Genomic DNA, 18239 nt, shown 5'->3' on the forward strand with positions numbered 1-18239 from the left:
TAGGCACATGCTGGATTCAACAGAAGTCTTTCCAGTCCACTGACTAATCGTTCTGGAGCGGGGCCCTCATTTGTTGTGATAGCTGTTGTTTTGGAAGTGAGCACAAGTTGAAGCATCCGTGTGTGCACCCCCTTTTCAAGCATATCCATGACTGAAAATGCCCCTGGGTCTCTTTGGCTCAGTGTGTGCCGTGCAGATATATGGTCCAGGCGAACAATGGATCAAAGGCTTGGCTTGAGCAGAACAGAGCGATCCAAGTTTTTATATCCCAGCTGACTGACAGCAGAGGATGTATAGCTTCAGGGAGAGTGCAGCAAAAGGCACTCCTCCTTGTAAAGTTAGGCTTCCCTTATTTCATGCAGTAGATGCTCCACCACAAAATGCCATAGATAAACGTAAAGGCTTCAGCTGCATATTAGAATAAATTTGTTCAGCAAGAGGCGGGAAAGCAAGCAGTTACCATGTACTTGTTCCTTCCTGTGAAGTACTACATATCGATCTGTCTGTACATTTTTTTCCTGGTATGTTGAGTCATATCCATGGAAATCCCTTCTTTTGGATTCTAGAAGGCAGGGCTGAAATGTCGACATCACTTAGGGAGCCAAGCAGGGATGGGAGTCCAGCATCAGAACTCAATTTAGGTTTTTCTTCTTTAGCTCTCCTCTCCTTTCCCACAACTTCTTAAGGCAGGGCTTCTCGAACTTGGGTCCTCAGATGTGAGTAGACTATAATTCCCATCTCCTACTGGCACAATAGCCATTGAGGATGATGGTAGATGTAGTCCAAGCTACAACATCTGGGATGCCAAGTTTGAAAACCCCTGTGATAGGGGCTGTGGCTAAGGGAGTCAGATTCGCAGATGACACCAAACTATTCAGGATTGTAACATCTCAAGGACATCTTTGAAGAGCTCCACAAATCTCTCTCCAGACTGAGTGGCAAAGAGGAAGGCAGAAGAGAGTATCACAGGGTTGTCAAAGTAAACTTGAGCCTTACATAGTTATGCACATCACACAATGAAAATTAAGATGTGCACAGTTCCATGGTCTCTATACTGTGATTTCTTTGTTACAGCCAATTTACATCCCATCAGTGCACAGATGCTTCAGACTGGGAGTGGTGTCTGTATGTGCACTTATATTTAATCCAGAGATTCTCAAATTTGGGTCCTCAGATATCGTTGGACTCCAGCTCCCATCATCCCCTGACACAAAGGCCTTCAGCTGATGGCGGTGATGGGAGCTGGAGTCCAAAAACATCTAGGAACCCAAGTTTGAGAACTTCTGGATTAAATGCAAGTGCACACAGGGGATGCTATTTCCTGTCCGAAATATCTACATAGGAACACTGGAAGCTGCCTTATACTGAGCCAGACCATTGGTCCATCCAATTCAGTATTGTCAACAGAGATTGGCAGTGGCTCCTCCACGGTAGCAGGCAGGAGTCTCTCCCAGCCCTCTCTGGAGATGCCAGGGAGGGAATTTGGAAACTTCTGCATGCAAACATGAAGCTGCTTTTCCCAGAGCGGCCCCATTCCTTAAGGAGAATCTCTTACAGTGCTCACATGAAGTCTACCATTCAAATGTAAACCAGGGCAGAACCTGCTTAGCAAAGGGGACAATTCATGTTTGTTTCTACAAGACCAGCTCTCCTCCCTGAGTGATCATCTGTTCACTGGTGGGATGTAAACTGGCTGTAGCAAAGAGATCACACTAGAGATCACGGAACTGCACAAATCATCATCTGTAACATGTAATGGTACATAAGACTACTGCTGCTGCTGCTGATAATAATAATAATAATAATAATAATAATAATAATAATAATAATAATAGGGGAATAATTACTGGGAAAACTAATCTCATAGTGAAAGACCAAGCAAAAGGTTCAGTTCCAAGTAATTATAGACCGATAACCTGCCTGCCAACCATGTTCAAATTATTAATTGTAATAATAGCAGATGAAGTAATGCAACACTTATTAACTAATAAGCAGCTTCCAGTTGAACAGAAAGGAAATTGCCCGAACACCAGAGGCATAAAAGACCAGCTGCTGACTGACAAAATGATTTTAGAAAATTGCAAAATCTAAGTGTTGCATGGATTGACTACAAGAAGGCCTTCGACTCATTGCCTCACATATGGATACTAAAATGTTTAGAAACAACTGGTGTCAGCAAAAACATTCAGATATTTATAAAAAGAAGCAATGAGCATGTGGAGTACACAGTTAACAATCAATGGTGAGACACTTGGACAGGTTAGCATTAGAAGAGGTATTTTCCAAGGGGACTCACTATTCCCCCTGATGTTTGTAATCGCCATAACTCCACTTTCACAAATACTAAACAAAATAGGCCTCGGATACCAAACATCTAAAACACCAAGGAAAAAAACCATCTGCTGTACATGGATGATCTGAAGTTGTATGGAAAGTCCCAGTCAGAAATCGAATCACTGCTAAACACTGTCCGTATATTCAGTAGCGATATTGCAATGGAGTTTGGACTAGACAAGTGTGCTGCATTAATAATGAACAGAGAGAAAATAAGAAAAACAGAAGGAATCGAACTGCCCAATGGAAGCAACATCAAGAACCTGGAAGAGGAAGAACCTTACAAATACTTGGGCATTCTCCAGGCTGATAACATCGCACACACTGAAGTTAAAAGAAAAATTGGAAGTGTATACATCAGGAGAGTTAGAAAAATCCTCAAGTCCAAACTCAATGGCGGGAACACCATACAAGCCATAAACACCTGGGCTATACTTATTATCAGATACAGTGCAGGAATAATAGACTGGACCCAGGCAGAGCTAGAGATGCTAGATCGTAAGACCAGGAAAATCATGACCATCAATCATGCTCTGCACCCCTGCAGTGATGTAGATAGGCTATACCTCCCTCGCAGCTCAGGTGGAAGAGGAATGCTACAAGTCCATCAAACAGTAGAGGAGGAGAAAAGAGGCCTTGAAGAATATATCAAGGACAGTGAAGAAGATGCACTTCAAATGGTCAATAACGAGAAACTATTCAACACCAATGAAACAAAGCAGGCCTACAAGAAAGAACAAGTCAAGAACTGAGCAGAAACATGGAGAAATAACCCCCTGCGTGGTCAATATTTGCACAATATAAGTGGAAAATCAGACATCACCAAGACCTGGCAATGGCTTAAGAATGGCAACTTGAAGAAAGAAACAGAGGGTCTAATATTGGCTGCACAAGAACAGGCACTAAGAACAAATGCAATAGGAGCAAAAGTCGAAAAATCAACAATAAACAGCAAGTGCCACCTTTGTAAAGAAGCAGATGAAACCGTGCATCACCTAATCAGCTGTTGTAAAAAGATCGCACAGACTGACTACAAACAAAGGCATGATAAGGTAGCAGGGATGATACACTGGAACATCTGTGAAAAATACAAGCTACCAGTAGCCAAAAATTGGTGGGACCATAAAACTGAAAAAGTTGTAGAAAATGAAGATGCAAAAATATTATGGGACTTCCGACTACAAACAGACAAACATCTGCCACACAATACACCAGATAGAACTGTAGTTGAGAAGAGAGAAAAACAAGTTAAAATAATCGACATAGCAGTGCCAGCGGATAGCAGACTAGAAGAAAAAGAAATAGAAAAAAATGACAAAATACAAAGATCTACAAATTGAAATTGAAAGACTGTGGCAGAAAAAGACCAAAATAATCCCAGTGGTAATTGGCGCCCTAGATGCAATTCCAAAACAACTTGAAGAGCACCTCAACACCATAGGGGCCACAGAAATCACCATCAGCCAATTACAAAAAGCAACTTAACTGGGAACAGCCTATATTCTGCGACGATATCTATAACAACAGCAACAACATTGACAATCAAATTCAGCCATCCCAGGTCCTTGGGAAGGACTTGATGTCTGGATAAAACAAACCAGTCAATAACACCTGTCTGACTGTGTAAACAACAACAACAACAACAACAACAACAACATTCCTGTTGGATCAGACCAGGGTCCATTTGGTTCATCATCCCATTTCCCAATTTGCCCCGATGAAGGCATGCCCTCTCTCCTGCCATTTCTCCCCTGCAATTGGTGTTCAGAAATCTACATACAGTGCTGTGAGCTTTGCATCCAAGAAGGATGTGTGAGTTCACTGGCTTATTGTCACTTACCAGTCTGTGCATGCGCTTAGTGATGTGTAAGAGATGCTGTGCGCATTGCTGCAGCACCCTACTCCCATCTCTGCCAATGGGAGTAGCGCACTGCAACAATGATGCACAGAGTTGCTCATGTGGAGCCTTCTCCATTGTTGTCAGGAGCATGCACAGGCCAGTAAGTGGTATGGAACCAAAACGTCTGCATCCTCCATGCATGCATGGCTCACCATGCTGTTTGTAACACGTATGTACGTACCTTTGAACCTGGAGGTACTCTATAGCCATTAGGACTACTAATCAGTGATAGACCTGTTCTCCATGAAGTTGTCTAATCCCCCTTTAAAGCCTCCTAAGCTAGTGATCAGCACCACATCTTGAGACAGTAAATTCCATAGGCTAATAATGCACTGTGTGAAGAAGTTCTTCCTTTTGTGTCTGCTAAATTTCCTGCCAATCCATTTCATGGGATGACCACAGGTTCTGGTATTGTGAGAGAGGGTGGGGAAAAACTCTGTCCAATTTATCCACATCATGCACCATTTTATAAGCCCCTTGGTGAACTCTGAGCTTTCTCCCTGTCTCTGTTCCAAATTGCCTAGGGGAAAGGTTTCACCTTCTCTAAGTTCTGATGGCTATTTGTTTTAAAACACGTAAGAGAGAGAGATATCTCTGGTTAGGAGACTATCTCCCAAACCAGGAGTTCTCAAATTTAGAGTTCCCTGATGATGTTGGACTGCAATTCTTATTAACCCTGGCTGGGGGATGATGGGAGTTGTAGTCAAATTCTGGGCAGAAACCCCTGTCCTGCTGTAAACCAGATTAAATTTTAAAACTTGGTGGTCTAGAAATGTAATAAATACAATTGAACCATCAACTGATCACCCTGAAACATAGGAAGCTGCCTTTTACCGAGTCAGTCCATAGGTCCCTCTTGCTCAGCACTGTCTGCACAGACTGGTAGCAGCTTCTCCAAGGTTTCAGACAGGAATCTCTCTCAGCCCTATCTTGGAGATTCCAGAGACGGAACTTGGAACCTTCTGCATGCAAGCATGCAGGTGCTCTTTCCACAGAGGCCCATCTCCTAAGAGGGGAATATCTTGTAGTGCTCACATGTAGTCTCCCATTTGAATGCAAACCAGGGTGGTGGACCCTGCTTAGCAAAGGGAAGAATTCATGCTTGCTTCCACAAGACCAGCCCTGAGCTTTTACCCAGTAACCTGTGTAACAAAGGAAGCTTGGAGATGAGAAGGCTAAGGGGAGATATGATATAGCCATCTTCGAATATCTGAAGGGCTATCTTATAGAAGAAGGAGGAATCGTCCTGTTCTCTGTTGCTCCTCAAATTCCTTGTAAATTTCAACCAATGAGTTTAAAATGGGGTTAAAAGCAGACTTCGGCTAAATGTTAGGCATTATTCTTAACTGTAAGAACTATTCAACAGTAGAACAGTTGCCATGTACAGTGGTAGGTTCTCCTTCACTGGAAGTTTCGAAATAGAGGCTGGAAGCCACCTCTTAGGGATGAAGTAGCAATTTCCTGCCCTGAGCAGGGGTGGACTAGAAGACCTCCAAGGTCCCTTGCAATTCTAACATTCTGTGATTCCATGTTTTTAAGAATCCTTGGTCAGAAAGCCCTGGAATATCTATCCAAGTGCTTGAGTCAAGATGATTAATAACAGGCAGGCAGGACACATACAGAACAGTGGTGGTCCATGATCTTTTGGTGTCCTCCTCCTCTTCTGCTTTCTTTGTCCTGTTTCCATGTCATCTTTTGCAATGACCATATGAAGCTCCATTGCCTGTTAGCTGGATTGTCTAGCTTTGTGCAGTCTACTGGCAGCAGTTCTCCAAGATCTGGGATATTTCCTAGCATTGCTACCTGAAGTCCGGAGCTAGAGAGGTCAAGAATTGAACATTTGGGCATTGAACATTTTGGACATGCAAAAAGTCGCCAATAACTATGTCCCTCTCCACCACCATAGCCCTGATCTGTCTACACAGCCTATGGATCTGAGGGCTTCTGTTGAGCGGGGAGAACATGGGGCATAACAGAGACATGAGCCCTGCCTGCTAATAGGAAGAAAAACTGTCTCTCAGAAACACACAAGCAGGCAGGAACGGCAATCTGTCTGCAATTTGTTGTTGTCCTGACAGGGTCTGTTTTATGTCATATCAGCCTGTTGGAGCATCTCATTTGTGTGGCAGAAACAAATGTGTTACCAAACCAACTCTGTGTTTCATCAAGTTCAGTATCCTGCTCCTGACAATGGTAGCTCTTCCCCAGGAGGAGCTGATATTTAACCCTTCTTGGCATCTGTGATAGCCCAGCTGAAGAAATCCAGTGCACTGTTCCAGCTCTGGATCCTTTCTGTGGAATCTCTCTGTGCTTTGGATCCAGTCACATCCAATACATATTGCCAAGGTATACATGTTAAGGTCCAGAAACATGAAAGCACTTAGGGATAAGGCTTGAATCTGGGGTCGTTCTAAAGCTCGGGGGCCAGTATTTACCTATTTGCTAACTGGACAAGAGGCACCTCTCAAAATATTGATTATTTTCTAGGGATGTGCGAATCAATTCAAACTTGAATCTGGCCGATTCGAGAAACTGGAATTGGAATTGAATCACTCCTAAAAGGGGTGATTAGATTCAAAATTGAATTGAATCAGCCTGATTCAAATCGAATTAATCCAAATCAATCCAACCTGTATGGGGGGGAAGGGAGGAGGTCCAGGAGAGACTCATTTCAGCTTTTTTTTTTTTTTTTTTAAAGAAAGGTTTGTTGGGAAATTACCTTTGATGTGCAGAGCCTGAAGTGGGGGGTGGGGGCAGGGTAAGGAGGCAGCGACCCAACCTGCCGGGTGCAACCCTGCACCCGGCCAGCCACTGCTTTTAAAAACAAGAGGCATGGAGGTGCCTTTGAACCACTCTTGGGAGGGGTAACTACAGAATGGGCAGCAGCAGGGAGGCAGCTGTGAGCTGACCTGCCATCACTCCCTGCGGCCCACTGGCCACTCACATAGGGCTACCCCTTTAAAGCACCTCCACGCATGCAGGGGGAGGCCATTGGAAGGGGCAGCCCAGTTTTCTTTTCTTTAGACCACTGGTGTTTTTGTGGCAACCCAAGCTCCAAGAAGGGATGCAGTTACCACTCCCAGGAGCAGTTCAAAGGTGCCTCTGCACCTCTTGTTTTGAAAAGCAGTGGCTGTCAGGCCACAGGGGGGTGGCGGGTTGGGTCACTGCTGCCTCCACCCCCCACTGCAGGCTTTGCACATCAAGGGTAATTTCCCAGCACCTCTTCCTTGTCTTTTCCCTTCAAGAAACCCTGAAATGAGTCTCTCCTCCCCGCTGCCCCCCATACAGGTCAGGACCAAGGGTCTGGCTCAGTATAAGGCAGCTGCTTCTCTTCCTATGAGCAAATCATTTCCAGCTTCCTTTTTGCAACTAACTGGCCAGCCAGATGCAAGCAGGGCACGGAGGCAAAAGCCCTCTCATGTGCCATGTCATGAGCAGCATCGGTGTTCAGAGTTATACTGTGTATGAATATGGAGGTTTGGTTGAACTATCATGGCCAATAGCCACGAATAGACCATGAAATTGTCCAACCCTTACTATCTAATGGGCACCATTGCACCTCTTGGCAGTAAATTATGTGAACTATGTATGCATTAAATGAAATGATATTCTGTTCTGTCTGTACTGAAGCTACTCATGATCAATATCACCGGGTGACCCTAAATTATAGTATGTTGAGAGAGAATCACCTCTCGCTATTCACTCCATACCATTCCTACTTCCCCTGCTCCCATCTTCTCTTTAAATGTCAGGGTTGTGAAGAGTCCTATTATGCCCAAAAGCCACCTAATGGCACAGTGGAGAAATAACTTGCCTAGGGAGCAAGAGGTTGTTCATTCGAAACCCCACTGGTATGTTTCCCAGACTGTGGGAATCCCCAAGGGCTGGAACCCAGCTGTAAAATGACATGCTTCTGTCTTTCGCAGTTTGGTCAGTGAGTGAGTCAGTGAGTCAGTGAGTGAGTCAGTGACTGAGGCCCAAGAAGCTTTATATACATGGTGCAGTGGGTAAATGACTTGACTAACAGAGGTTGCTGGTTTGAATCCCCACTGGTCTGTTTCCCAGACTGTGGGAAACACCTATATCGGGCAGCAGAGATATAGGAAGGTGCTGAAAGGCATCATCTCACACTGTGTGGGAAGAGGCAATGGAAAACCCCTCCTGTATTCTACCAAAGAAAACCACAGGGCTCTGTGGGCACCAGGAGTTGACACCGACTCGAGGGCACAACTTTACTTTTACTTATTATGCCAATCCATTTCCCCCGGCCTCCACTCTTCTTTTCTCCAGGGTAACAACCCACTTACTTCAACCCTTCTGCATGGGGCTTGTTTTCCAGACCCCTGGTTCATTTTTATTGAATGATCCTCTGAAATCCTTAAATTGTCTACATCCTTCTTAAAGTGTAGTGTTTGGAACCGGGCACAGTACTCCAGATTATGTCTGACAGGTTGGAATAAAGTGAAATTATTAGTTCTAAGGACTTGGAAACTATAGTTCTATTAGTGCAGCCTAAAATCACATTAGCCCTTTTTGTATCTGCATCACACAGTTGGCTCTCATTCAGTTTGTGATCAATGGCAATTCTGAGATCCTTTTCACAGGGGCTACTGCCAAATTGGGTATCTCACTTCCTATAACCTGTGCATTTAATTGTTTTTGCCTACTTGCAAAACTTTGCATTTCTCTTTGTCACATTTCACGTTGTTAGTTTCAGTCCAGTTTCCCATTCTATCAAGACAATTTTGAATTTTATTTCTGTCTTGTGAGGTGTTTGCAGAGGGCACAAAACTGGGAGGGATGGCAATTTGAAGATACTCTCCACCCTTTGGTAGCTTGTATGTCCAGGATAATGATACCCTACAGACTTCTGTCATTCTACCAGGTTTCGCATATCCCCATTGTATAGCAATAGCACTTACATTTATATAATGCTCTATAGCTGGAAGCTCTCTAAGAGGTTTACAATGATTTAGCATATTGCCCCCCAACATTCTGGGTACTCATTTTACCGACCTCGGAAGGATGGAACGCTGAGTCAACCTTGAGCCCCTGGTCAGGATCGAACTTGTAACCTTCTGGTTACAGGCAGTTTTACCACTGTGCCACCAGGGGCTCTTGTATCCGTGTTCTTTTCTAATACCAGGGACTCCTGCAACCCAATCCTATGCATGTTTACTCAGAAGCAAGTCCCACTGTGTTCAATAGAGTTTATTCCCAAGTAAGTATGCATATGATTAAAGTAAAGTGTGCCGTTGAGTCAGTTTTGACTCCTGGCGACCCAAGAGCCATGTGGTTTTCTTTGGTAAAATACAGGTGGGATTTACCATTGCCATCTCCTGCACAGTTTGAGATGATGCCTTTCAGCATCTTCCTATATTGCAGCTGTCTGATATAGGTGTTTCCCATAGTCTGGGAAACATACCTGCAGGGATTCGAACTGGCATCCTCTGGCTTGATAATCAAGTCATTTCCCTGCTGCCCCATTAGGTAGCTAATAGCTATGCATATGATTGGGTTACCCATTTTAGGCGAGAGCCTTCCAGCATTAGCCTACAAATATCTGTGTATTTTTGTCTCTTTTTACAGATTTTTTTGTGCATGATTCCAGTGACTATTTGATTTTATCTGCATTGCCTCATCCTGACCTCAGTCTGAGGGCATAGAACATTCAAATCATCCTTCCTAAGGGATGAATTATCCTGAACCAGATGGCTCACAGATCACATTGGCTTCTCCCCAAAAGTCAGTTTAAGAGTTGCTCTGTGACCTTTTTGATTTCAAGTATTAGCAGTCTGGTTTTGTTTTGTCTCTGGTGGCACCCTTATGTACACATAGGATTCTCCCCAAAGGGTAAGCAAGCTAAACCTTTTCTCTGGCCATCACTCTCATCCATCTATCACAGCCACCCAGCTCCGCCTATCTAGCTTGGTTCCATAGATGAAAATGCAACCTTGGATGACCTTGGACATCAACTGAACATAAACTTGGCGTCCCAGCTCTCACTACTGGGGATGAGGCCATAGCTCTGTGGTAGTGCATCTGCTCTGCATTCCGATGGTCCCACCTTTAATCCCTGGCTTTTTCAAATAGGACTGGGAAAGGAGAGGAGAGCTGGTCTTGTGGCAGCAAGCATGACGTGTCCCCTTAGCTAAGCAGGGTCTGCCCTGGTTCCTTATGAATGGGAGACTAGAAGTGTGAGCACTGCAAGATATTCCCCTCAGGGGATGGAGCCACTCTGGGAAGAGTAGAAGGTTTCAAGTTCCCTCCCTGGCTTCTCCAAGATAGGGCTGAGAAAGATTCCTGCTTGTAACCTTGGAGTAGGGATGTGCAAACTGGTTTGAATTAGAACCGGTTCGAATTCAAACCAGGGTGGTTCAAAGGTTCGAATTCGAACCGAACCAGCCATCAGGTTCGAGCTGCAGGTTCGAATTCGAACCGAACCAGGGGGTGGTTCGATTCAAACTGGTTTGAACCGGTTCAGACATCCAAAAAAATGGTAGGATGGTAGCTGGCACCCAGGAGTACCTGCCACCCAAACCCCAAAGCAATCGAACACTCGTACGATTTTTTATGAATTTTTGAAAATTATTTTTATTTTTTTCTCATAGGGTATAATGGGACTCGAACCAGCCTATTATACCTTATTGTGGAGCACCCATGGGTGCCAACAACCACCCAAACCCTGAAGCAATCGGACAGTCCTACGATTTTCACGTCGGGGGGGAAAGGGGTGTCTAAGAGCAGAGTGTGGTGGGTGGTAGTGCCCAAGGGGGGCCAGGTAGCTATCAGAATTATTTGAAAGGAATTGGGCAAAGGGATGATTTTTAAGTGATTTTTGAAGTTTATGTGTCTTTAAGGTTAGCAATGAGAGTGGATTCATGGTTTGTCATTGAAAATCTTATATGCTACCAAAGAATCTACACTCAGAACACTTCAGAAACAACAAAACCCAGTACCCCATGGGTTAGCAACCCATGGGGGTGGTTGGCACCCTCTTTGAACTAGACCACCACTCACTCTGGGCCACCCCGGCACCCCACAAGTGGCTTTAAGGTTTTTCTCCATAGGGAAGAATGGAGGTTTCAGCAGCCCCATAACTGCACTTGGGGGGTGCTGGGGTGGCCCAGAGCAAGGGTGCCAACCACCTCCATGGGTTGCTAACCCATGGGGTACTGGGTTTTGTTGTTTCTGTTCTGAGTGTAGATTCTTTGGTAGCATATAAGATTTTCAATGACAAACCATGAATCCACTCTCATTGCTAACCTTAAAGACACATAAACTTCAAAAATCACTTAAAAATCAGCCCTTTGCCCAATTCCTTTCAAATAATTCTGATAGCTACTTGGCCCCCCTTGGGAACTACCACCCACCACACTCCATTCTAGGACACCCCTTTCTCCCCGACGTGAAGCTATACATTTGCTGCAATCCTCATTATTCTCTATGAGGAATTCCAAAATAATTTTAAAATCTACCAATAATCAGAGGAGTGTCTGATTGCCTTGGAACTTTGTGGATAGTAGGCACCCCTGTCTGTCTACTACCCACCCCACTTTTGTGCCCCTAGGTGCTCCACAATAGGGGATATGGGCTGGTTCATGTCCCATTATACCCTATGAGAAAAATAATTAGAAATATTTCAAATATTTATAAAAAATCATAGGGGTGTCTGATTGCTTCAGGGTTTGCATGGTTGTTGGCACCCATGGGTGCTCCACAATAAGGAATAATGGGCTGGTTGGAGTCCCATTATATCCTATGAGGAAAAAATAAAAATAATTTTCAAAAATTCATAAAAAATTGTATGAGTGTCCGATTGCTTTGGGGTTTTGGTGACAGGTACCCCTGGGTGCCAGCTACCATCCTACCAATTTTGGGGTGTCCAAACTGGTTCAAACTGGTTTGAATTTGAACCGAACCAGGGGGAGGTTCGAGCAAAACCAAAACCGAACCACCCCTCCTGGTTTGAACCTGGTTCGAATTCGAACCGAACTGGGCAAACCGGTTTTGTGCACATCCCTACCTTGGAGAAGCTGCTGCTAGTCTATGAAGACAATACTGAGCTAGATAGACCAATGGTCTGACTCAGTATATCAGCTTCCTATGTTCCTAAAGACTCCTGCTGAAACCTTGGCGAACCGCTGCTTGTCAGTGTAAACAACACTGACCTGGCCAGGTGACTTGTGAACAAGCATGACTTGTCCCCTTAGCTAAGCAGGGTCCACCCTGGTTGCATATGAATGAGAGACTACACATGAGCACTGTAAGATATTCCCTTTAGGGGATGGGGCCACTTTGGGAAGAGCATCTGCATGCTTGCGTGCAGAAGGTCCCAAGTTCCTTGCCTGGTATTTCCAAGACAGGTCTGAGAGACTCCAGCCTGCAATTTTGGAGAAGCCACTGCCAGTCTGTGTAGATAATACTGAGCTAGATGGACCAATGGTCTGATGTGGCAGGTTCCTATGAGCTAGATGGACCAATGGTCTGACTCAGGATAACGCAGCTTCCAATGTTCCAATGCACTGTGTCCTCCAACATCACTCAACCTGGAGCATGACTACTGACTCCCCCTTTAGCACCATCTGCCATCCTATCGAGAAAGCATTTGATGTCCATGCCTTTTGCACCAGGCATGCAAGTCACTGTGCAGTTAACACCCCATCAGAAACCAATTGTTGTAAGTTCCTAGTGATCAAGTCTCCTTCATTGATAAATCTACTCATCCCATCCCACCCAAAGCATATCCTAAGCACAACAGCATCATACTCTGAGCGGTAGGTCTCTTCTGAGGGATCACTCCCCATTTCTCCAGAACGATGGTCCTCTGCCTAAAGACATTTGCCAAAGCCGAGGAGCTGTGATGTTCATATGGCAACACATGCACATGTAAACAACATATTTCTGTATGATCGTTCATCAACTGGTTTAAGTGTTATTTAGGATCCTCCTTTCATAATGTGAAATGAAAAAAAATTCATTTTAGATCCTGTTTTATAATATAATAAAACATACAGCAGCATACATTATCCAGCAGACTGGTACGTGGAATCTCTTAGCAGTGTACAAGCAGAAGGGGAAGAGGATTGACTACTTCTGAGTTCTGGGTCTCTGGAGAGCCAATGAAGTCATTCACACAACTAAAAACTGTATAGGACAAGCATCCTACTCCTACCCAGGTTTGGGAGCTGAGGGTGCTCCCAATTTCCAGTTTCAAGCTTTCATACCCAGCATTTGACCAAGGCAGGGGAAAAGCCGTCTCATCCAGCTTTCCCTCCTACCTTGCTTCCACACAATCACTTCTCCCTCCCAGTGGTTTGCTCCCACACAACCAAAAATTGGGAGCACACACAGCTCCCAAACCTCAGTTGGATACTTATCCTACCCAGTTTTCGGTTGTGTGAATGGCCTTGACAACTGGTAAAGTGGGATGGCTGCTGGTAGATTAGACAAGGCAAGGCATCAAACACTGACTTTGATTTACCCAGCGATTTACCTAGCGATGGTAAACCAGTCACAGGGCTGGAGAAAATAGTGCAAGCAGAAAAGCAGTCAAAGCAGCCCAGAGTCACAGAAATCCACACAAGGGTGGGGCTGGGAGGAGAAAGAAACTACATATAGAGTAGGTATTGAAGGGGGCATATCGGAATTTAATATACCCGAAGTTATTTTTCCCCTTCCCTGCTGCAATGAGCTAATGCTAGTTTTAACTGATGCTCATACAGCAAAATTACTTGCAGGTGTTTCCTGGATTTGTCTGGCACCTGGCTGGAAGTCAAGAAAAATGTAACCATTGATGTCTCTAGTTCTGATCTCATCTACATGGAACAGAAGGAAAGACACAGCTCTTCCTGCTATTAAATCCGGGACTCCTCTCTTCCTATTACATGTGTGCAAAGTCTAGGAGACACCACAGTCAGCAAGGGTGTCAATGCAATTGAACCAGGGGCGGGGGGAGGGATATCCCTGGACCCCTGAAGTGGCTGGCTGGGCTATAGCATTTTCTTTGCTCTCTCTCTCCCCTCTATGATGATGATGAAGGGGTGGGTGGGACCTTCAGTTCTAGTTCCAGGGCCCACTCCAACCTTGCTACGCCCCTGACAATCAGTGAAAGTAAGCAATGTGGGGGTGGGGAGGGGAAGCAATGGATTACACGTGACAGGAGGGTTGTGGGGAGGAAAAAGGATGAATCACTTGAGAAATATTACCCCCCCTCCTTTTCTCCCCCAAATGTGTTGCTTACTTGTGTAGTGATTGCTAGAGTGGAATGGGGGACTAAAGTCAAGGCAAATTCTGATATGTCACTGTTCTGATCAGTTCACTTGTGGTAGTAAGCATGAATTGCCCCCTTTGCTAGGTAGGGTCCACCTTGGTTTACATTTGAATGGGAGACTGCGTGTGTGAGCACTGTAAGATATCCGTCTTAGGGGATGGGAAGAGCATCTGCATTCTTGCAAGTTCCCTTCCTGGTGTCTTCAAGCTAGGGCTGAGAGAGATTCCTGCCTGCAACCTTGGAGAAGCCACTGCCAGTCTGTGTAGACAACACTGAACTAGATGGACCAATGGTGTGACTTGGTATAAGGCAGCTTCCTAGGTTCCTATAAAGGCAGAGTAAGAACTAGCAGGTGCTAAGGTCCATTTTACTGCTGTGTGAAAGCAGGCAGGCATATTTTGGAAAGGCCCAACATTAATATGGATAATATGCTGTCACCTTTATACAGAAGCAGTGCTACATGAAGTCAGCATGCTGTGCTAGAAGAGAACTGCCACACAGAAGGCACACCTGGATGCTGATCTTCCTAGTTTTGTGCTCCACACTCCCAATTTCACACATTTTTACTTATTGTAATATGCAATAGTGCACAGAAAGTATTTCCCCAAAACGTATTTTCCTAGATGCAAAGTGCAGTTTTCTGTTACTGAAAAAACTTTTCCCGCCTTGTAACTAGCTGCTCAGTAAAATTTAGCAGCAAAGTGGTTCAAGCAGCAGCAGCAGCAGCAGCAGAGCCATGCTTTTAAATCTGGATCTGCCCAGAGAAAGCAAAAGGAGGTGGGATTTAAAGAGCAAAATGGGCACCTGCTGCAAGTCTGGTTCCCAGGCAGTTCATGCTCCCAGTGGGCAAGTTGCCTAAACCCACCCAAGTCCAGTTCCTGAGTCAGATTGCTGACATTCACCCATTCTCCACCCAGCTTCAAAAGTCAGCATGGTTGGCTAGATTTAAAGAGCAAAATGGGCACCTGGGTGCCAAACCCCACCAATCTGAGGCGACTCTCTCGCGGTCAGGCTCAGACCCCACATCAGAGCCCGGCTAGGGGAAGAATCCCTTCAACACCCTGACTGAAGCTAGGTAAGCTGCTGGCAGTGGGAGGGCTCCACACTCTTGTGCCTTAATATCAGACAGCCTAACCCTTTTTGCTTTCTGGGGGCAGGTTCACAAAACCCACTGAAAGTCAAGTGAACCAGAGGTTCCCACAAGTGCATGCTCCCTGCGCAAGGAGCACGTTTGGTGCAGGGCTGGAGTAAGCTAGTGCAGGGCCTGTAGCCTATGTTATAAAGGGGCCCTAAATTTTTAAAAAATGGACATACATATTAAAACATAAATTATTTACGTGCATAGTAAAGTAATTCATTCCCCCCCCCCCATTTGCTATACAGCCAGAAAATACAACAAATGTCTGAGACTTCAGTAATACTGTTACTTACACCACTGTCTCACTTTCCTGGGATCCTGGGTTGGCTTTTACCATTTCAAACCGTCCCGTGTTGGATGGGTTGCGGCAGTGTGATGCTGTGCGGACTGGCAGCTACGCCTGATCAATGGGAAAGGCTGGCACGGCGTTACTTAGTGTTTGAGGGACAGGGCGGTGGGGAAGAGACCGGATTCAAGCCATCAGAAACGCAGGAGCCCTTATGCGGCTATTGGTCATGACTGTGACCATCATTAGGGGGAGAAACATTGTTTTAAAAAGATAATTTCCTTGCCACTTTTTAGCTCTTGGGCAGGCTGTTGCGGTGGCAGGGACGAAAAGGCACAATGAATGAGCAAAGGTTGGTGTGGTGAGGAAATGGGTGCAAGAGTGCTCATGCGGTCCCCATGAAAGCAGCAGCTGTCTATTGGCCCTGAAGTGGAATAGGTGGGCGCAGGGCAAAGAAGGGCTCCCTCCTCAGGTTGCAATGTTGTGAATTTGTAGGGTACGTCGCGCTGCATGGAAGTGGCGAGCTTTGCCAATACATACTGAGGAGCTTAGGAGTTCTGGGCTGAACTGGGGCGCGGGGGATGGAGGATCGCTACACTATTGAGTGCGGCCTGGGCGGAGAAAGGGAGCTTCTTTAATTGCCCTTTGATCGCCAAGCTGCTAATAGCAGTTAGGCTTGGGGTCATGGCAAAGCTTTTAATATGACAAAAACTGCAAGCCCAGCTGCTCTGTAGCCCAGTCCTGTGCTCACTTACTCAAAGGTGCATCTCATTTGTATCCAATGAGGTTCACTCCCTTCCTCTCAGGTAAGCGTGGAGTGGAGTGGACTACACTTTTGCCCGAGTTTTGATCTCCTCTGGCCTCCCGACACATGTGCACCACGGCAATGCTCACGACTCTAAATCAGCTCCAACTAAGAGGGTCCCTACACAGCACCGAGAAACAGAAGCGCAAAGCAACTTCTCCCCAACCCATGCTCCACTTCTGCGCGAAAGCAGAGCACAGCCTAGCTGCTGTCTCGAAGTGGCCAAGAGCGCCTCCCGCCCAGAAACAAAGGAAAGGAACTGCAATGGGTGGCCTGCTGGCCACGCCACATGCGTTGAGCGCACACTGTTCCCCATGGATTATATGGCAGCCTCCGCCATTGCTTAGCATTTTAAAAAACCCACCCAAAAAATGAGCAGAGGGAGGGGGGAAAGTGGCATCAAGGAAATCCACACTTTTAACACTTTCACCAGACAGCTTGCAAACATTTAGCGCGGGGCCCTCAAAAATGTGGGGCCTGTTGCATATGCTGCTTTTGCTACTAAGTCAATCCGGCACTGGTTTGGTGGATTTTGTGATGTGTGAACCTGTCGATGTCCAATTGCTGAGCTGGATTTCCCTCTGCCACCTGACATTCATGCTGATTTTTTAAGTGGGGTGGAGAAGGGGTGAATGTCAGCAATCTGACATTCTGAGTCAGACTTGATGTGCGAGCACTGTAAGATATTCCTCTCAGGGGATGGAGCCACTCTGGGAAGAGCAGAAGGTTCCAAGTTCCCTCTCTGGCTTCTCCAAGATAGGGCTGATGAGAGAGATTCCTTCCTGCAACCTTTGCGAGGCCGCTGCCAGTCTGTGTAGACAATACTGAGCTAGATGGACCAATGGTCTGACTCGGTATATGGCAGCTTTCTATGTTCCTAACTGGACTTGTGTGGATTTAGACAACATGCCCACTGGGAGCATGTGCTGCCCGGGAACCAGACTTGCAGCAGTTCCTGTGAACCTGCCTTAGGTGACTGGTGCAGACCTAGGTTTAGCCAGCCTAATATGCAGCCATCAGCCCAGGTTTGGGTCACAGATACCTACTGGATACCATGTGCCATCAATAGCAACCAGTGAAGTCACCCACCCCACCACACCACACACATTTTCCTTGGCGTTGTCTTGCAGACTTCAAACATCATAAACATATTCAAAATAAAATATAACCTGAACATTCAGCCACGGTGTACTCACTTAAACCTTTTCTTCTTCTTTGCACCATAACTCAAGGGACGGCAACTTTGGTTTTTCTGCTGTTGTTGGAATTACAACTTTCATCCTCCCCAGCCACAATCTACTGTGACTAAGGATGATGGCAGTTGGGGTTCAACAGCTGGAGAGCCAAGGTAGCCTACCCCTGCATAGCAGACCTTCCCTGTCGTTGCAGAAACACTCCACCATGTTTGCAGATCTTTTGATCTTTTTTTGGGGGGGAGGGTAGTAAAGATTTAATTATTTGAATGCTGTGTTCTCCCATCCGGCCAGTACGGCAGAAGCATCT

This window comes from Hemicordylus capensis, chromosome 6, assembly GCF_027244095.1.
Source record: "Hemicordylus capensis ecotype Gifberg chromosome 6, rHemCap1.1.pri, whole genome shotgun sequence".
NCBI classification, from domain to species: Eukaryota; Metazoa; Chordata; class Lepidosauria; order Squamata; family Cordylidae; genus Hemicordylus; species Hemicordylus capensis.